Source organism: Chiroxiphia lanceolata, chromosome 2, assembly GCF_009829145.1.
Source record: "Chiroxiphia lanceolata isolate bChiLan1 chromosome 2, bChiLan1.pri, whole genome shotgun sequence".
NCBI lineage: Eukaryota > Metazoa > Chordata > Aves > Passeriformes > Pipridae > Chiroxiphia > Chiroxiphia lanceolata.
This window is the reverse complement of record NC_045638.1, coordinates 30,082,628-30,104,761: the sequence shown is the minus strand read 5'-3', so window position 1 is coordinate 30,104,761 and position 22,134 is coordinate 30,082,628. Positions and strand designations below refer to the sequence as shown.

The following is a 22,134-nucleotide window of genomic DNA, read 5'->3' as shown; positions in this document are numbered from 1 at the left end:
AGCATTACAGGCCTTCGAGAGGAAAGGGGAACTAAGAAACAGGAGAGTGTTGCTGCATAACCAGGAAGCTCCCACATGAATAAGATTAACCAATGTTTTCCCCAATTTCTACCAAGTGGCTTTGATAAATTACTAAATACATAATGTCATTTGATTCAAGCTAAATTCTTTGCTGTTTTTCAAATCCCAGTGTGAAAGAATGCTGCTTCTGAGAATGCTACATGACACAGTGGGCCAACATGTTTTTACAATAATAATAATTTATATTTTTATTAATAATTTACTTTTGAAGTATCCCAAAATGCTTCACAAAAACCATACATAGAGTGCTGCAGATTTACTGCCTTTGGAAGCAAGGCAGGCCAAGGAGGGAAAACTTTGTGAATAAGCTTCCCTGTTTTATGGAAAGTATATCTGGTCTTCAGTGCTTACATAGGCAAAATGAGTTCTCAGTTCTTTAATGATCAAATTTTTAAAAGACCAGTGGAAGATGATGAACTAAACCAAATCTATCAGGAAAGGAGGAACCTTCTTTAAAACTGCTGCTTTAAGGTCAGGAGCTTGTGGTTTAAAAGGAATATATGTTCAAGCTTGAAGCAGAGGCTTATGGGCTAATGTTTATCCAAAGTTTCCTGATAGGAACAGCCAAATTCTTAATCCTTTCACTCTGCAATGTTGTATTGAAGGAGAAGAAAACAGGTGTAAGGTGATGTTTTTAGCCTTGGTTGAAACACTGTAGAACAGACACATGCTTAGCTGCTGGTGTTTTAAGTATCATCCTCCAGCTTCTTGCTGAACCCATAGAGGATGGTGGATATAAGAAATAGATATTTGGGCTACCTTTGAACTTTGGCAGGAAAAGAACATTTTGAATCATTCCTCTAATTCCCCACGAGCACCCCAGAATATCATCTCCATGCTGTTCTGCTCTTTATCTGCCATATGTGTGATCCCGGATGCCTGCCCCATGCTTCTGCTCATGTAAGTGACTCTATCCTACACACACACACACACACACACACACAGAGTCCTTCATTCAGATAAGTTTGCCAATGTGATTCCCTCTTTATTCAGAAAAAATCTCACTGAAGTCACAACTTACATAAGAAGCCAATACAAACTGGTAGCGAGATAATATCTTCCTATGAAACCAAGTTTCCAAAATCCTCAATGAAATGAAGATCAGTGTACCTTGTGGATTCCTTCAGGCAGCTGTACTCCAGAAAAAAACAGGATAGTATTGGTCTATAAGTAGGGTTTGGTCATCTAGATCTAGATCTGCTCCCACTGTTTGGCCCCAGAGCTTCACAGCTCTGGCAGCAAAATTGTCCTGCCAAGGATTTCTGATGGACAAAATGTAAGTAACAGAAACCTGAGCCTCGTCCTGTCAGCGCTGGCCTCGTGTTGAAATCCAAGATGTAAGATTACATTGCACCTACTGGTGGCCTAATGCTCTCAGACTTTTAGTCAAAAACCACTATTTCTCACTTGCCTATGTTTTAAATACAGGCTGTGTAGCATGGAGGATGGAGTAAGCCTACTGTGCTCTGCCCTGTCAGTGGCTTCATGCCAGTCCCTTGTGTGTGATCCTGCTACTTGCTTGCTGTTATAACGGGTGCTATTTCTATTGCAATGCTTTCCCTCATTTCTGCTGAAAGGGTTTATCAGAGTTTCCCTCAAAGTAAATCGCTCCTCTGTAACCTCATGAGGTTTCAAAAACATAATTTAAAGCTAAAGCCTAGAATCCTATTGCTGTCTCCATCTACTGCAAAGAAGCTGTCAATTAGAGACACCAGGTGGGAGCAAAGATCACTGAAACCAAAACTGAATCAAAACATGAATTTTTCTGCCTACTGAGGAGTTGGTGAACGTTTGCTATTCTTCAGTTGGCAAAAATGATTTAGTGTGAGGGGCAAACTATTGCACTCTTAGAGAATGAGGAAGATTGTATATTATATTCCCATACAATGGTATCCGAGAGAGTCACAGTGAAGGTCTGAGGAAAACAGGGAGTATCAACAGCTTTTCAGTTTTCTGAGTGGAACAGTTTAAAGCCCAAGAGGGCTACCAAATGGCTCGGATTCGGTCCCCAAACAAGATGTGACTTATACTGTAAACTGGTAGAACCAGTTCTTCTCCTAGGATCTCTATTTTAATTTCCAGGGTTTTGTTTAGCAGTACCATTAGTTACAATAAGACACCCTCCATTTTGGTACCTGTCACAGCTTCCTCTGGGACAGTGTAACTTCACAGCAGTGCTAAAATAGTGTCTTACACACACACACACACACACACATACACACGCAAAACCCAACATACACACGCAAAACCCAACACAGTGTATTTTTTTCAGGTTTCCAAGACAATAAGGATAAAATCACAAAATCTCCAGAGCTATGAGGCTTAGTAATACCTTTTTAAAGATTTTCAAACTCTCTTCCCAACTCCCCTGTCCTAACAGGGAAAAGTGTTCTCTGATCACACCTATCTTCTTCCCTGGCTGTATCTACTCTCTTTTTCTCATGTGTGTTGACTGAGACTAGGTAAAAATCCAGTGTGTACAGGTCTAATTCATCTAAATTACTCCTTTAGAAAATACAATTCCTTTCTTATAGGCTGTAGCTTTTGGAAAAATAAATAAACTATTTTAAGTCTAGATGGAGCATTGTTCATTGTTCAGCCATTGTTATTTTAACTCCATTGTTACTTGTAATTTTCTATTTTACAGTTTTCTTTGAATATTATTGCAAATGTAAGAAGACTGATGTCATAAAGTGAAATAAATTCATATTATTCTGAGGCATTCAAGATATATTTAATATCTATATAGAAATAATGGAAATGTTTCCTAGATGTTGTCAATATGTTTGCTACAAATTTATTTTCCAGGGAAGATTACTGATAGAGCTGTATCATTTAGAAGCAGCATAGGCTTGTTACTTTTTTTGGACCTAAATTATTAGACTTAAACAGCTCTTGGAAGAGGAAAAAGAAGCCATCAAGATACACAGCCCTCAATCAGGAAATATGTCATCAGGACCAACAGATATCAGTTACAGACAAGACAAAAGGGATGGTTCCTGTAAAGCTTCAAGGAGAGAGAGTTCCACTACCTATTGTGGAATGTGTTCACTCTTGAGGGAGAATAAATTTTATTAGACCTTTCTTATGCCAAGATAGAGACAGGAATAACTACAGAAACACTGCTAATGATGGACTGTTGTCACAATCAGAAGAACCCTAAATATGACGCATTCGGTAGGCTCCAGTGGCAAAATGGGAATTTCATTTTCATATGAACAGTAAAGAGTTTGTTAAGCAGTTACAGCTGTGAATAACTTTTAGTATTTGAGTAGTTCCATTTGCTATATTCAGATGAATCATGTGAGTGATGTTACCCACTGGCATTTTTAAAAGTATTGATCCTAGGGGCATGTCATGAATTATTCCGCTAATGCATAAGCTGATCATTAGAAAGTAAGTTTCTTTCACTGATTTAAGCATGGGTTTTAAAACACAGCTTATGAGTAAACTCTAAAGGAAAAAATTCTCTAACTTTAAATCTAAATTAAAAAAAAAAAAAGAAAAGCCAACAAAAACCCAAAACCAAAATCAAAAAACCGAAGAACCAAAGAAAAACACACAGGGGAAAAAAATCCCTAAACCCAAAAACAACAAAAAAACCTGATTACCCATTGGGTTTCCCCTTCCATTCCTTTCTTTACTGGAAAAAGTCTGCAAGTTCTGTAGAGCACCTGAAGATTGATGATATAACCCCAGAAAAGCTATGACTAGACTTGCAGCTCTTTCCTTAGCAAAATGGAGGGGCCTGCCACAACATACATTATTTAGTATGGATGAAATGTTCTGGACATTACTTAGACTGATCTAATGTTCATCCAGAGTCACAATGTTGGAGAAGTAGTAATCATGAGCATTGGTGCATGGAGAACTCGTTTATCGCTGCAGAACCACAAAAGAAAGAGCCCATTTGAATTTTATTTTCAAGTGTGCTTTGAAGCGCTGAGGTTAACAAATCCTTTAGTCACATACTGTACAGCCCTAATCGAAGCTCTTTCCACTTGGTCCTGCGAAGTATGTCTTTTTGAATGAACCCCCTACAGAAATAAAAGGGACAGTGTAACTCTGAAACTGCACTTCTGTTTGAAACTGATTTACCTGCTTTTGAAACAAGTAGTTCTGTGACAACCACAAACGACACAGATGATTTTCTTGGTTGTTCAACATGTGTGTTTGATAGGTCTTTCTATATAGATGGTGTCACCCTTTTCCTTGATAGTATATATCTTTTGCTCAGTGACCACTGAGAGCAAACATTTCAAAAAATCAGTACAGGAGCACATTGACAGAGAGACAGCAGAGAAGGCATAGACCTACTTGAAATGATTTTCTGTTATTATTCACATACACTTTTACTTAAAACAAAATCCAAACCTCAAAAATCTGTCAGTTTAAATTTTTTTAAACAATGTTTAATTGAATCTTTTTTATAAGCTTTCCCTCAACCAGAACGAAGATAGTATTGCAAGAACTCTTTAATAAAACTTTAATATTTAAATTCCCTCCTCAGTTCTTTCAGAAAGAAGGCTGACTAACATCTGAATGTTTGGGGTTGAAGTCACAGCAAACCTTATTAGTGCTCCAGACTTCATTCTGCTTTTAGTATGCTAAAAAGTCATTTGGTGTCATTGATTTATTTGCTTCCCCTCTTCTCCTGTAACTGAGGATATTTAGCAAAGCAAATATCTTAGAAGAAAAAAAAAAAAAAGAAGCTCTTAACTGTGCTTTGGTCAAATTTTGCATATAATTAAAATTACTGGCTGAGTGTTTCAGCAGTCCTTGCCTGGCATTATGTTACATACCTTGTGCCTGAAGATGACTTCATATTGGTTTTATATCAAATAAAATTTCACTTGATTAGTCACCCAAAGATGCAGCACCATGGTCTCTCTTTCCTTTTCTTCCATTCCTTTCTCCCATCTCAATTTTTTTTCCTCCTTTCTACTTCATTACTATTTTTCTTCCTTTTAAAGACATTATTTAAAGTTTCTCATGTAATTCAGTGCTGATGAAATATGTATCTTTGAACTATTTATATATCTAGTAATGGGATAGGTCAGGTGAAAAGGGCATGGTGTTTAGTAGGAAACACTCAAGAGTGCAATTCGGGCATGATGACTGCGCATGTCTGTGTTCAGGAGCTTTTGGTCAGACTCTCCTTGTGAGTGAGACAATGGGTTGCTAACAAGCTAACAGGCTCTACAGAAACACTCAAGATGAGGGCTGACTCATGTACTGATTTTGATATTGTGGCTGTGTTGCCTGGGGAATCAAAAAACCCACTTCCATTATAGTCCTGCAAACCCCACGCTTCAGAGTTTCATGGAAAATAGGCTGTATGAGCTTTTGCACCCTGAAATGGTGTCACTTTACAAGTGGCAATATAATTAATGTTAATTGTGAGTGTTTGGGCTGTGCTCAGAAAATATAAAAATTTATATAGATGGTAAGTATCATTAAGTAGTTTTGGAAGCATTTGTTCTCCCTGGGGTTGTCTCTGACAATTAATGTCTTGGGGTACATTTTCAACAAGCATCTTTTACAACAGCTCACTCAAAGAAAAAACTGAATCTAAGCTTCAGAGCTAATAAATCCCCTAGAGAAACCTATACTGAAGAGGAGCTTTTTGTTTCCACAAAAGCAAAAAAGGGTATGTCTAGCCAAGTCGCTGACAGGACCATAATGCCAGCATCTCTAAATCAACAAATGTAAAAAGAAACACTTTGTGAATTATAATTCCACTTTCTTTTCAAGGCAGCAACATCCTCTGACAAAAAGAGGGTATCACCAACCTGCATTTCAAGGTTGAACAACCATAATAACACTTTAAGCTGGAAGAGATCATTTAGTCTTCTCTCTTATGTATTACACACCATTAAGTTTCACAGAGTAGTAGCTGTCCCTTCCCTGAGTCCAACAGCTTGAGTTTCACTGAAATTGTGTCTCCTGAAGAGAACAGGTGATAGCAGGGTATTCACAATGCCCAGAGCCCTTGATGTCAGATGATTAAATGCATTATACTTGTGCATTCCTACCAAAGACGGGGATATACCCGTCTCTTCACAACTAAATAATGTTATCTGCATATGGGCTAAGTACAAAAGCTTCCACAGAAAAGTGGATTTAGTCCATACAGTTGAAGGTGTCCAGGGAGATCTCTAAAGAGGCACCTACTGACATTTGTCAGCTCGGCTATGTCCTAGCCTCCATGAACTGTCTAGGCTGGTGAAAGTATAGAGGAAACTAATAGCTTACATGTAGACACATATATTTAAAATCCTAAACCCCATAACAATCTGAAGAAAATTCTCTGGGAATTCTATATTCTGTGTTGCAGAGAGAAATAAATGCAACTAATACACCTTTCACAGAACCATAGAATTGCTGAGTTTGAAGGGACCCACAAGGATCACCAAGTCCAACCCTTATCCCTGCACAGGACCATCCTCAAGAGTCACACCATGTGCTTGGGAGTATCATCCAAATGCTTCTTGAACTCTGTCAGGCTTGGTGCTGTGACAACTTCCTAGGGAGCGTGTTCCAATGTCCAGCCTCCCTCTGGGTGAAAAACTTTTTTCTAATATTCAACCTAAACCTCCCCTGACACAACTTCAGACCATTTCCTTAGGTCCTGTCACTTGTTACCACAGAGAAGAGATCAGTGTGTGCCCCTGTTCTTCACCTCATGAGGATGTTTTAGACTGTGATGAGGTCTCCCCTCATTTTCCATTTGTAGAGAAATACTTTCCTTATACCAAGTCTAGCAACCCTAGTAAACCTACGGAGAGGAATATATCTGGCCAACTGACAAGTCCTTCCAGGCTTTTGTTCCTACCAGCATGAGATTTCCTTGTAGTTTGTGTTATAAGGTAAAGTAAAAAATGCACTGTCCTGATAAAAATGCAAATCTTCCCAACCTATAAAAAAGGGAAAGAAGGAAGAGTTTCGTAGGTGCCTGTTGAGAGGTGCCAAAGGTGAGAAGAGCAAAAACACGGCCATGTCATCAGAAGGCTCAGGCTGATTTTCTTGTGGAAATATTATTCAACACCAGAGTTTTGAAAGACTTAATTTTGAAACATTCCAGGCAATGTTGACTCTACTTACACCTATTAAGCCATTCAAGTATGTAAGTATCTTCACTAGGATACTGTGTCTTATTTCAAGGCTGAAACTCATATAATCTTCCTGCCAATATATCTTTTAGTATCTCCATTAGTTAGATTGAAAAGCCCCTCACCAGCCTCAATATTGTTCATGTTTTTCTAGAAAGAGTGTTCAATTCTTTCTTATCTGCCTTTTTGATAAATTGGGTAGGTTGAGCTGCTTGACTTCTAATTGTAGGAGATATTTTTCAACTCCTATCTGACTGAAATAATTGGCCTTTTTTTCCTTTTACTTGCTAATTTTATTTAATTTTCCTTTTTTTCATATAATCAAATATTTTTTTAACCTTTTTTTAAAAGAACTGCAGTAAGTGTGTTAATGACATTTTCAGGATCTGGGTATTGGCAGCTGATTCTGCTAGCATTTGCACTTCTATATTTATTAAATTTATCTGTACATATGATAATAATGCATACTATGAAATAATACATGATGAATTGCTGCCGTGGCTACCACATATGTATTTTTGTTATGTAATAAAGCACATGCATCCTGTGTGTAAGAGTCTGGTAAACTCATCGTATAACTGTGCACTGTTGCAGATTATGTGTCGAGTCTCTAGTAGTTCTGTGTGAAATACAAAATACTCAGTCATTGCTTTCTACTGCAGAATAATTTCTGTGTTTATTTTAAAGGATAAATAAAAAAATAAAAGTCAGTAAGTAGACTACAATGTATATTTAAAAATTTACTGTGTTTATATTTTCAGCATCAACAGCTAAGGTCCTGGAATTGTTTCAAATGATTCAGGTAATCAGAAAAGAAATTCAAGCTGAGATAATTTTTGTAAATATTTTGTAAACATTTTAAAACATTTATTTTCTGTCATAGAAGACTCATAATATTTGTGTCTCCCCCCCAAAAAAATATCAATTAGTTCCCATTTCTATTCTTTTTTTTTTTCATTATTTCTCAGATATAGAAATGATTGAGTACTTTAGACATTTGGGAAGTGTTATAGATGTGTCACTCTTGCAATTTATATATGAATTTCATGAACCCAATGAACTGAGTCCAAATAGGGTAATCTGCCTTTTAAGATGTCTAAAATAAATAGCTAGATCTATTTTCAGCAGGCTTTTGGTAGTGATAAAAAGTTATTGGCCTGGGTCTGGCCATTTTGTAGAATAACTAGATGGATATTTCCCTGTAATTTTGCATCTATGTAGGAAGAGTGTAAGGAATGGCCAAATAAAAATTAAAGAAAAAGCATAGCAGACAACTGAGCAATAATTCAGCCATGAAGTCATTAACTGACTATATGATATAAACATCTATTAAAGTAAAAGAAGACAAATCACAGCCACATTCTCTTTCACACTTCAAAAAACTAAAAGATCTTCTATGCAGAGAATAGGCTACTGGCTCAGGACTGGAACACAAGAACTTTGTCCATCCGTTTGCTTCACAGTTGAGAAATTATGAAAGGTGCATTCTCAACTAGGTTGCAAATCAATCTTGATTAGACAACATTAGGAGGAATCATCTGTAATGTATCGATAAAAACCCCGAAACCAGTATTGATCTCTAGCACTCTGGTCATGATCCCACAAATTCTCATCTGGTTCTTACTTGCCTTTGCCAGGAGATCTAAGTTTAACATGGACAAGAGGGAGGCAGCTCTACCAAACACCTTTACGAAACTTGGTGGGTTTAGATAATTTTCCATTGTAATGAATTCGATAATCATTAATATGTTTCAGGCAATACATGTATGTGTTTATGAATAATAACTCCAAAGAAGTAAATTAATTCTAAGAGTTGATAGGAAGTCTGTGTTTCAGGGTAACAGCAATTACTAATATAAAGCACTTTAGATTAAGCCTCAACTACCAGGTTTAGTATAAAGGTCTTGTTTCCAGTGGTGAATATTTAAAGCTAGTGGTGGAAGCAAACATTTTTCCCTTTATATTTTTCTTATAAAGAACAAGAGTTTGGTCATTAGGATAATATGGAAAAAGAAAATAGCTTGATAAAATGCCCAAGGACACAGAGATACAAAATATGAAATCTTTCATATGAAGGGGAAATTTTACTTTTGCCATTTTTCTGAAGGAAAAGGAAAACCAAACACCTAAACCCCCCATATATAAGATTAGAAATACACATGAAATTTAGAGGGAGGGTAAATTGGTCTGTTGTGCCATAGGATTTCATATCTGCTTTGCAGATGCCATGCCTTGGGATAAGCTAAACTGGGAACTCAAGTATAAATTACACTATTGCAGGAGTATTACCCTTCAAGCCCTCATGTACAGGACTGGACTGAATACAATGGTATATTGTGTAGTCAGACAAATAGAATATTGCTGAGTTCGTGCAAATAACAAGACTGCATACAGCTTCATTGTGTAAAGCAATCACAAGGGATAGATAAAAAAATAAATTCTGGCCTCAGTTCAACAGAAATTGATTCAAAAACCTGTCTCAGTGCAATAAACATAAGTCTTGTCTACAGTTTTGAAGTAATTAACTAGTCAAAAGTAAAACAATCTTTATGGCAGAAATTTTTGGAGGTTTTAAGAAGTGTTCCAGGGTTCTGAGCCTAGTGGTAAAATGTGTCATCCGAGGTTGAACATTTGATGGGACCTGGTGAGATCAAAGAACTGGAAAGAAAAAACTACATTGAATACATAGGAATGAGCTCCAATTACAAGCTGGACAGTCCTTAATCTTAACACAGCTTAAGCACAGCTGTAGACGGCATTACTGCTCCTTACTTTAGGAGAAACACCACCAAGATGTCTTGAACTAGAGGCACAGGCTCTTGAGGTTCAACTCCACAGACCTAACAACATGTGGTGTGTCAGGATGAAGCCTATGGAAGTGTGACAAAGTGAGAAATTAATTAACTAATGTCGTGCTGCTGCTGGTCTCAACCTGCTTCTACCAGCACTTGACCGAAGGCCTCAGCTTGCAGCTGCCTACGTCTGGTTCCTTAATTTTGATTCCAAACAGTCATGTTATACACAATTATATCCTTTCATTAGGAGTGAGCTAGAAATTATGAAATTGAGCTCTTGGAAACTAGTTTCTGAACTGAGTAAAGGCATTTTGCTTGATATGTCTTTCGGTCTATTCTGACATCTATAAGCACCCAAAACCCAAGGGTGCGGTTTCACATTCTGTTCTAGCTAGTGCAGGTGTTGCTGAAAATGACAGCCCAAACTTCACAGATGCCCTTCATGTAGATTCTCATTCCCTGAATTTGTAGAAAAGTAAGTCCAAAATAAGACTAGTTTTTATTATCACCATGTAGAAAACAGAGGAAACGCCTGGCCCAAAAAGAAAATGATTAGGGGAGCAGGAAAAACCATCCTGGCCCAAGTTAGGGCAAATTAAATAGAGTGTAATACTGCAACCTGACTGTTCACCCGCTTCCTTAAAAAATGAGAAATCATGCAAGCTCATTTGTATATACATCAATAACAAAGCCATTTTTAGCCCAATGACAATAAGTAGCTAGTACCTTAAATGACAGAGCAGGATTTGTGCTGTCCAAGACAAACAATTGGGCACAATCAAACACTGAATGTGAATGAATTGCCTCATTATATTTTTTTCCCCTCTGTGTAGTAAGGGAAGCTTCCTCTCCTGTCTAAAGGAGTTTCATAGGTAGAATTTCGAGGTGCTGTTTTCTTACCAGTTGAATTCTTGATGATGTCCTAATCGGGAAAATTATGTGGATCATCAGATCTTGTCATATTGAACCTAAATTTGCCATAACGATGTTGGCTGAAGTGTCACATTTGTACTTTGATGTTCAGGCCCTTTTGTTTATTGGAATCCATTCAATAGTTCACAGGGATTTTTGTATCGATATCCATTGCAGCTGGAAAGAGGTGTGAGGTCAATTCCACGTTTGTGTTTCATGGTAATAACATATATCTTGGTACAGTATATACTAATGTCTGTGGGCTCAAAGGATTTGCAGTGTTTCTGTTGCCCTATTGCTCTTCATAAGCAGAAAGACCAAAGCCCTCACCAAAAGTTAAGCTTACTTTAAAAAAAAAAGCCATTTGGTGATATTTCTAATACAGAAATTTTTAATACAGGATCTCAAAATAAAATTGGTCTAGCTGAAAATGATAAATAATATTGTGCTGAATATTGCAACATTATTCTTTTCTTTTTCTTCTAGAAAAACAATTATCTTTAGAAGCTGGCTGACATTAGACCATGTGATTATGTTCATTTTATAATATGTGAGAAATTTACATAGTTGGAAGGCTGCACATAGAACTCAATATTGTGTAATCTTGAAATGCCAACTTTTTCAAGCCATGTAGTCACTCTGTATGGAAGAGTTGGTGATATTTCTGCTCTAGTAACCTTCTCAAGACTCAGCAAATAGACTCGGCAGGGGTTAACCTGCAGGATGTCCAGAACTGAGCAGAATTTCTCCTCATCTGTAGTGATAAAAAGTCAGCAGAATTTTCCCCTTTTCATATGTAAGGGAGAGTGTGAAGTCTTCAAAAAAATGCATAAGGACAGAAGGAGCTGGAGTGAAATAGACTTTGTTATAATTTGTCCTCCTGTGCTGCATGAATATAATGCTGATCCACTTCTTCATTTTTTTTTTTGATTAGAAGAAATTGTACATGGCCTTCCTTGGTATACAGCCCTTGATTTTTATCTGCTTAGGAACTCTGGATAAGAGAAAAATTTCTTTCTAATAAAGTCTTTAAGGATACTCCACTTGTAAGTGGCCTAACAGTAACCTCTATTCTAAAGTTGTCTTATAAGCATATTTTCATTTCTTTTATTTTGCTAAAGTTTCTTGCAGCTTAAAGTTTCTGAGATTTCTGTCTAACTTAAAATGATAGTTGATATGTATTTCTGTGTACACATACACTGGCGGAAAACTTATACTGCTTATGGAGAAATTTAATTCTCAACCTTAATGATGAATACAGAATTCCAATCCAGAATGCTGGAGAGAACATGCATTTGTAAGTAACCATCCTTATCCCAGTCAGTTGTAATCAGGTCTACTATGAAGCTTTGCCTGTGCTATTCTGTTAGATTATCATTATATTTACTTCTTGTGATACAACTACATTCCAGATTGGGACACTCTAACCACAAATGCAGAGACAGTCACAATTCCTGTTCTCCAAATACACTTGGTTAGACATAAAAAAAATTACACACTGGCAGTGGAAAACAAAAAATATATTCAGTAGCATATTCACAAGTTTCTTCCTTCTCTGTGATTTCTATTTGCTAATCTCAAAAGTCTCATAAATGGTTATGAGCCAGAAAACTTACTCCAGGTGTAGATTATTTGTTAGTTAGCACTTTTCACTTGTTTTTTTTTTAAATAAAGTCTACCAACAAGAAAAGAAAAACTATGACATCTGCTCATGATGGCAATTCATTCATTATCATTTTCTGAAGAAATTGATTTATGAACCAGTGTTTTTCTAGGTCAAAAGAGGTTTGTCCAAGTATTTGTTGAATACTTATAAGCAACGAATATATTTGCAGAATTCAGGGTTGCCTCTTGAATCATTTGTAAGCAAAATAAAAAAAATAAACTGGCTAAATTCACAATGAATATTATTTGCAATGAATAATTCAACCAGTACTAATTATTTAGCACCTGTAGAGGGAAGACAGAGAAATAGATATGTTAATATAGTGATGCCTCTTTTCTGTCTAACTATCAGATATTGATGTAGAGAAGGGCAAAAGTCTGTCACAAAGCACACTTGCTGGCAGATGTGTTATCAGCAAGGGAAGAAGACTTAATTTGCCAAAATTATCCATCTATCTATCTGCACATTTATACAGAAAAGCTCACATATGATTTCTATATATTTAATAAAAGTATGTGAACTTTTTGGCATTACTTGACAACTTCAAAATGCAGATGTTGACTGTGACATGCAGGATACATATAAGAGCCAGATGCAGACATATTTTATGTACATTCTAGGACAGGAGATTAAGGGCCACATTTCTTCTGAAATGGCAAAACCTCAGTTTTTTCACATGTAATTAGGTAGATGCACAAGACAAATCCTTATTTGCTTCAGTCACCATATTTCAGGTATCCAATATGTGTTTCCATGTAAAGCTATTATGCTTGCTTTGTTTTTTAAATATGGGGTTTTATGTTACAATTAGAAGAAGAATATGAAAGACAAAGATCCTGATGATCTTGTGAAATAATAATAATTATTTTTAACATTTCTGTTCTTTTACATTGCCTTTATACAATATATGTGTTTATTACATGACAGCACATGCATATTCTACCTTATACACCTTAGTTTCTTCTGGGGTATAATACTGGATTTTGTGAAATGAGATAAGGTGTCAATGGTTTTTTTGAAAATTACTAAATATGTTGTGATAGACAATCAGTGGACCACACACTGTTCCCATTATAGTTGGCATATCTATGGATTGTTCCCTGATGGTTCTCAACATTTTGTATTTACACAGAATTCTACCATGCATTTTCACTAAAGCAGCACACAAAGACTAGTATGTTTTTATTCTCTTTTGTTAGGAAAAGAATTTTGATTTGATCATGTTACTCTAAAATAAGAGTTCTGCCCTTGGCACCCTGTTTTGAGGAGTTCCAGAGAGAGAGAGAGAGACTTAGGTTACATACAATGAGAATTGACCATTTACATTACAATAAATATATAATCTACACAGTAAGGGGGAGCACAGGTCTTTGCTCTGGACATCCCAGTAATTCATGTGCTGTGAGTCTCTCAGGTACATCAACATACTGGGCTTTTGTCCCTTTTCTTCTAAGCAGTTGGGAGCTGTAGTACAGCATTAGGATGCACTATGATAGGATTTTCTAAACCAGATGAGGATTCCTTTAAATGACAGCGTGTAGCTGAAAAACCTAACCAGATTTGGAAGATCTCTTTTTTCCTTTTTTTTTTTTTTTTTTCACTAGAACATGAGTTCCATTACCAGAAAATTAGGTATAAACTGTAGCTGAGCAAGCTTAATCTGTTCTCACATAACTTTCAGTTTGTTTGCTGTTTTTCCTCTCTGAGATCTGAATTGTTGAGAAGAAAAATTGACCAGGCTCTCTGTGAACACAGGTTGAGTAAGTCAGTGATCCTGTGATGGTTTCTGCCAGTCCTTAGCAACTTCTGAGTATCACTAAATAAAACTGGATGGCTATGATTCCAAAGGGAAGACATAATGCTTGATGACTGCTGAAAAGTAGAGCATATTAGTCATGTCCCTACTATGTTTGTTTTCCAGATAGAAACTCCTTGGAAAATAGTATTGAAGAATGCTTATCCAGGACATGAAGGTCTGAAATTTTACATTTTTGAAGCTAAGGAGACAGGATCCATCATGTCATTCACGTCCATCATAGCATTCTCTGTTGCAGCTCCATTGTGCCAATAACCTGCATGCATAGAGGAGGTTCTGGCCCTGCACGTTGTATTTTGATTCTTTCTTTTTCTTTTCCTTATTCTGTTGCCACTATTTTAGCATGTGCTATGGTTGTTTCTTGTTTCAGTACAGAGCTGAACTTTCTCAGATGCAGGATGAGTCCTGAGAAATGAAGCTCTCATAGTATTGCTACACTTACTTTAGAGCAAGGACAACCTCATGGCTATTTTGTCTTTGGAACTGTCTGTAAATGCAGCAACAATGAAAGTTGTGAAACAAAAATGGAAAAGATATGCACTTCCTTATGCTGAGTGCTTTGCTTGCTTCTCCAGGTGACAGCATAGAAAAGGGTAAATGGCTTAAGAAAACCCTTGATATAAAAGAGATTTACAAGGAACTCTATCTTTTCTGTTTTTATTTTCTCAGACATATCATATCTGTGGATCATCAGGGAAGATTTCCCATGACTTTGGATTTCAAAGCTACAGGTGGTCTGCAAGCATGGCACTTCAAAGTGTGTTTTGATTAAATGAAGCAATGTTTTCGTAATATGGATCCCAGATCTTTGAACTTTTTTCAGATCAATTCAGCCAACAAAGATTCAATTAGGTGAGATCAGAAGACCCGCTTCCATCCTTTGTTTTCATCTGTTTTTCAGCCCTATCTTTTCAAATAGCTTTAATACAAAACCAAGAAAAATAATTTATTTTAATGAGGACCACAATCATAATGATGGTAGTGGTGACGATGGTCCTTGTACTAACAGTAATAAAACACATTTACAGCTGGCAGTACTGGTTGCTTAAAAAAAACCAACAAAAACCCCAAACCAACTCATATAGCCTAAGTAGTATTTTAACTGAATTAGCACATGTTGGCACAAGCTGGGTCTGTATCCGCTACTGAAGCTTACTTAACTGTATGTATCTCGTGGGTTTGTGTTTTTTTTTCCTTCAGTGAAAGAAAAACTGATCCTAACAGTTTTAAAGTTGTTAATTCAAACCATATGTCATAAAGCCAGTCTCCATATGGTGCAACACCACCTTATATTTACAGGGTGCTGCTTTTTCAAACATTATTCTAAAAGCTTTATTTGCCCCAAATGTAATAGGTGGTACTGAGCTCCTGAATAGAGCTTTTAAAATACCTCAAGTGTCTAAATCTCATGCTGATATAGCAAAAACATTCTGATTATTAAAAGTAATTACAGCCTATTTTTTGGCAGAAATGTGCTAATCAAGGCCTTGGCTAAGAGTGCATGCTTAAGAGAAGAAAAGCATGCTGTCAATCCTCCATCTCCACACATGGCAACAAAAGATAGGTGTAGAAAAAAAATCCATCACCTAGGACTTTCTTCCGTGGTTCATTGTTCAAAACTATGCCTGAGTTACAGAAAAGAGGTAGCCTCTGCTCTTTCCGTCCTTAAGAAAGGTAAAAAAAAAAAGATCTGGATTTCTGAATCAAAATTAAAATGGAAAGTATGAAGAAGGTTAGAGAGATGTCGAGTTTGATGATTTTGGTTTGCTTCTGTATACTTCTCAAAGAAAATTATGTGGAAATGTCTTTAAAATGTCTGTCTTCACTATGGAAAAAAGCTGAACAGTAGCAAAGGGTGCTTTTTGGTGTCTTTGAGGTCTATAGAACTTTAGTCTGCTTATTGGATTTCACTCTTCTTTCTGCTGCACCAGAAACTATCAATATTCTTACCCACTTTTCTTAGTACCAACCCACTCTCTACACTGCCAAGCTCTAGGGAAGAGGCAAGTGGAAATAGATGTTCATTCCTCATTAAGCTTTCTTTGGGGGAACAAGGGGGACCTTAGGCAGGCTTACCTGATAATCTGAAAATAGAGCTTTAGACAGATGGCACATATATAAACTTAATTGCTTGATCTACGTAGGGAAGAGTTGCTATGTTGAAACATATGCTACCCATAACTTGTTCTAGATCTGCTCTTTGCATCCAGTGGCAAAAATTACTCTGTTTTGCTGAGTCTAAAAGAGGAATGGTGTACAATTTCCATTTCTTTCCAACTTACTCAGTAGATGCTCTATCCAGAATCTGTATAAACTGTAAGACTTTATGTGGGAAAACACTGCCGAGTGTGTTACATGCATCAGTCTGAAAGGAACCCTGCAGCCAGAGTGAGGATGGTAGATTGAAACCATTATCACTCACCATTTCTCATATGTATAAGCTCATGACTCACAATCAGTCTCTTGTCTTTTTCTTCTCTTTTTGTGTCGTATGATTAAAGTGAGACTTCCTTGCTTCTACTAGGGAGGTTCTTGGCTGTATAATTTTAAAGGCTATACAAGTATATAATTTTCTGAAAAAGGACCCACAAACCACAAACAAGCCTTAAACTATTGACACATGTGAAATCAAATTCTCTGATCACTTATACCACAGTAACTAAATCTACCATAGTGAATCTAGAATAGCTCCAAAGCATTTTATGATTGACATCAAGGGAGTTACTTCTGGCTTCTCACTGGTGAAGCTGGAGGCAAAATTTGACCATAGAGAGAAACATTATTATTTAGCTCATTAATCACTAAGGAAACTTGCTAGCTGAACAATCCTACTGGTTTTCATTATTTCCTTTATAATCTTATTAGAAACAGAATTCCAAATTGCATGCAGAGAATTCAGTGGAAAGAAAACAGGCAGCATTTAGCTACCACTTCCACCTATTTCCAGTCTAATAAGTTAATAGCAACATTCTTACAGAAACCCCTACAAATAAAAGCAGAATACAATAGCATTTTGAAATGAAAAAGAGAAAGAGAAGCACATAAATGAATGAAATAGTTCTGTGTATAATGCCACTGGTTAAAAAAAATGCTTATTGTCTTCAACAGACTCCAATTTAGATTAAGCTACCAACCAATTAACCTATTCAGAGTACACAAAGCTTCCTTAATACAATAGTCATGAATGGGTCAGTGTAAGAATGACGGATTGTCTATCATTTGAATACATACTGAAGAGAATGAACTCAAATACAGAAACTAAACTCAAGATATAAACAAAATATAATGTTAACATGTGCCTACTTGTTCAAAAGGAAACCAAAGTGCTCACCACATGATGTAGTGCCACAGATACTTGAAGATGACCTCTAATGAAGACCAAGGAATAGGAATATGCTGTGATTTATGATGGTAGATTAGCTAGGTGATTATTTCAGTCAGGAAAGGTGTCCTTTCTGATAAGAGCTCTGTGAACTTTCTCCTTGTGCAGTATGAATCTTGCATGTAAGTTTTTGTAGTTTTGTTAGCACTGGAATTAAGAGATGTGATACTTATGCCACTACCGATAAAGAGCAAATCAGCATAGTAATGTCCTACAGACAGCTCTTATTTTTTTGAAATTCCAGCCTCAGACTTTTGCAGATTTTTTATATTTTTTTTTGTAGTCCTCCACTATTTTAAAAAACCTATAGAGCTTACTAAGCTATCAGGAAAATAGCTCCATTCTAAATCCTGATAGCTTTTTCATTGGATTTTTTAAAGAAATGGTTATTTCTTTACATCCTGCTCTGACTTTACACCATATCAGTTCTCTGCATAAGCAGGTTTTTGTCCTTGAGAACAGATGGTAAAAGTGCCCAAACCAGGCAAAAACAATCCTGGATTTCAGACCACAGAACTGCAACATGAGATGGCTGTGGTGACCTGCTGTCTTTACCACAGACTTCCGTTGTGCAGTTCAGCAAGTCACTTTATTTTTCAGGGTCTTGGCTGCTCACTGATGCCAGGAACACTAAGTCATTTAGCACACACTTTGCTTATCTTCTCTATATAGTTGAAAGAGCTACAGGATAGTAGGATAGTAGCTGAATCTGAAGAGTGTGTATTACAATGGAGTCTCAGCTTTCACTGGAGCCAGTAGAAGTGACTGGAATGCAAACGGTAACAGCAGCTATAGAAATAATAAATGGGGGGGGGGAAAGAATAAAGATTATTGGCATGATTTGCACATGGACTGTTTATTCCTAACTGTTACATATCCCATATGCCTTTTCCTTTATCACAGCATGATATTTCCTGAAATCTACATCCTTCAATCATGGTTTTATTTGAGTTGAGGTATCTGATTGGTAGTATGCCAGAAAAAAAACATTATCTTGCCAAGTCATTGGTATGAGGAAAGGGGGACCATTTCCCTATCTCCCATTCAAGTAACCAAGCTTTTAGATCTGTGGGTGAAGACAGATGCGTTTTTTTAGGTTACTTATTATAACTATTCAAAATTCTGGAAAGTTTAATGATGTACCACAACTTTTAACTCTTGTATTTGCCATTTTGGCCGTATAAATTATATCCTTTATGAAAACCAACAACCGTGATGCTTTACAGTGTAGTTATTATAGAGAAATATGCAATTAGGAGGAGGTGGTTTTATCTCTCAATTTGGCAAATGAGAAACTGGAGATAAGAAAGCCCACGACATGTTATCAATAGATTCGGGTAGCATAACTACAGTTTCCTCAATAAGCAGAATTTACCAAATTGCTCCATGTAACACATCAGTCCACTGTGCTTAACTTTTAATAGTTAGCTCTCCCTACCTGAGCAGCACTGCTCTCCCTGTGCCTCTGGACTCTGAGTCCCTGGCAGGGACAGAGAACCTCAAGAGTGTCCTCTTCCCTGTGCCTGGACAACTAGCTCACAACACTGCTCTTTGTAAGACTCCTGAGCAGCTTGGGTTTTCAGCTCTGTGAGACACAAAAGGACTCAAGGGTTTGAGCTGTGGCTTCCTGTGACAATTCAGTTCTTGCTGGAAAGTTGATAAATTATCTTTTAATAAGCTGAGTAATTTAGGTTACATTAGGTTAACTGTCCATCAGCATTTATTTTATAACATAAACTACTTATATTGAACTGATCTAGAGGTTTTAGCATTTGATAAATCATTAACAATAGAACAGAAATAAAACAGAGAGGTTGCAAAACACTTTTTGTTTCACAATTTCAACTAACCGCCTTTTTTTTTAAATACAAATCCTCTGAAGTTGCCGTTATGATTATTAATGATGGGGATAATAAAACATTAATCAAATCTTTACAACTTTAAATAAGAAATTGTGTCTCATTAAAGTACATAACAAACTTAAATGGAATCTTACTTGCATGGCTTTTCTCTTATTTCTTCTTTAATTTTAATCATATTTGTCTTTTAGGAATTTAAAATTTCATTACATATAAATGAATACACTTACATATCCTTGTTTCAGTTTCAGCTTTAGCTTAAGAGATGATTGTCCTGATGTGAGATTTTCTAAAATGACAAGAGGAACAAATTGATGTGATAAATGCTACAATGACCTGTACAGCTGCACTCCACTTTACCAATACAGAAATCATTCTACACAGTCCATCAAGTAAAACTATGGTTTTATGTAAGGATAAATAAAGCATTTGTTTATTCATTTTTTAAATAACACGATTTTTAAATAATCAAGATAAAAAGGTCACATATTTATTAATATGTAGCACACTTCTCATTACTCTGGTAAAATTATGCAACTGTTGCCTTTCAGCTGCCAGTTCTTTGCATTCACTTAATGTGCTCCTATACCCTTGTATGTGTCAAATGTTACTATGCTTTTTGTTTTATTCAAACTGAATATATTAACCTCTTCAGGGCTTGCTAGAAGGCAATGCTTTTCCTCCAGAATCTAGGAGGAAGAAGAATCTAAAAGGAAAAAAACCCAAAACAACACCCCAAATTTGCATGGCCATCCCAGAAGCTTCTTTTTAAACTCACTTTCTAAGTGGTAAATTTCACATTCGAGTCCTGATATTTTTTTATCTTAAAAATGCTTAAAGGCTCATTAAAAGTTTATATTTGAGTCATTATTACTCATTCAGAGACCAGCTTCTCTCTCAAGAGACTATACATTTCTGACAAGGGATATACACGCAAACATGGCCTTCCCTGACAACATTTTGGGTAACCTCAATAAGCTAACAATTATTATATTCTACTTTTAGCTTATTTCCAGAAAAGAAGTCTATATTTCAGTGAGGAACACATCTCAGCACTTGGCACCTCTGGTTTGGTGTTATTCTAAACCCCAGTAAAAGGCTTACAGAGGGACAGGACAATTGGAAAGAGCTGATGTTTTTGTTTCTCAAGTTACAATCTGTGCAGGGATGCACAGGGATGTAAATGTGCTGTATGGATGCTTTTAGATGGACTTGTAGAAAAGGATGCTGAAGGTGAAGCATATCATTCAGGTAGAGTAATTCAATACTCTAATTCAGGAGTAAATCACTGAAGTGACAAATTAAATAATTCTCCATAACAAAATCTGAAATAAGACAACAGTATTTGGGTTTGCTGTGATTTAACTGCAAAATGTTTGTTAAAAAAGTTTTTTTGATCAACCATCTTAAAAAACACAGGCCTTATAAACAGTTGGTAATGATACAAATCAAGGAGGCTCATAACCTAATTCACACTGGAGATAATGTTGTCACAGACATATTAAAACTTTCTAGACTCATGTTGAATATTGCCAAGGTCATGGAAAGATGATATATTTCTACAGTTCTGGCAGTTGTCTATAAGTTGTTGACTATACAAGTAATTATTTTTGACTGGTTTTACAGGGACAGTTGAACATTTCTTGAATGTATCTCTCCTCATCTTTGCCATCTTGTTTAAATATGATTAGTGTTACTGCAGTTTAAATATAAGATATTAAACTGGAATAGCTGAGAATATATGGTTAAGAGGTTCTCATATCTTCAGGTTTAGATGGGAAGAATCTGAAAATCCTCTTTAACTCTAAAGTGACATGCTGCAGAATTTAACACCATGATTCTGTACTAGGTCCAATATCTGGAATCTGCTGAAAAAATGTCACACCAAGCTGCAAGCAGTCTAGGAGTCTCTTGGAGAACACTGAGGATAATCTAATCCTGAAAAGCCCAACCAGATGAGATGTTTTGCTGGAGCCTTTGCTCACCAACTCAGAGGAACTTAAAGGAGAGGTCCATGGTAGCTGGAGCTGCAGTGATCATGCCCTGGTGAAAATAATATGATCTCAAGGGATACAAGCCAGGCAAAAAGTAAAGTCAAGATCTTAAAATTTCAATGAGCAAACTTTCAGTTCTTTAAGGGAATAGTTGCTGGTAGCCCTCAGGAAATTGCCCTCAAGAATGAAGAAGCAGAAGACAGTTTTATTTTTCTTAGAGCAAAAGAATTCTCACTTCCCATTTGCAGGAAATCAGGCAGCGAATACAAGACATCGGCATGCCTGAGTAAGGTCCTCCTGGTCAAACAAACACAAGGGAAATGTATACACAATGGAAGCAGGGACACATGTCTTGGGAAGAATTTGTCAAGCTTTTTATGAATAATAACAAGGGCTTCCATAATTATCTTAATCAGAAAAGAAGAACAAGAGAAATTCTACCCCACTGATAAATGAGACAGGAAATCATGTGGCAATTGACATGGAGAAGGCTGGCAACTTTTTTCCTGGTTTTCAC

General features: G+C 36.4%; 1 long non-coding RNA gene across 1 annotated transcript; it reads left to right on the top strand.

The window, feature by feature from the left end:
- Positions 1 to 590: 590 nt before the first annotated feature.
- LOC116783279 lies at positions 591 to 21,418 on the top strand. Its single transcript, XR_004355601.1, has 8 exons — positions 591 to 981; positions 2,354 to 2,543; positions 7,955 to 7,995; positions 8,831 to 8,892; positions 14,488 to 14,539; positions 15,052 to 15,234; positions 19,869 to 20,033; positions 21,398 to 21,418. It is a non-coding gene; the product is annotated as an uncharacterized LOC116783279 (long non-coding RNA).
- Positions 21,419 to 22,134: the final 716 nt, after the last annotated feature.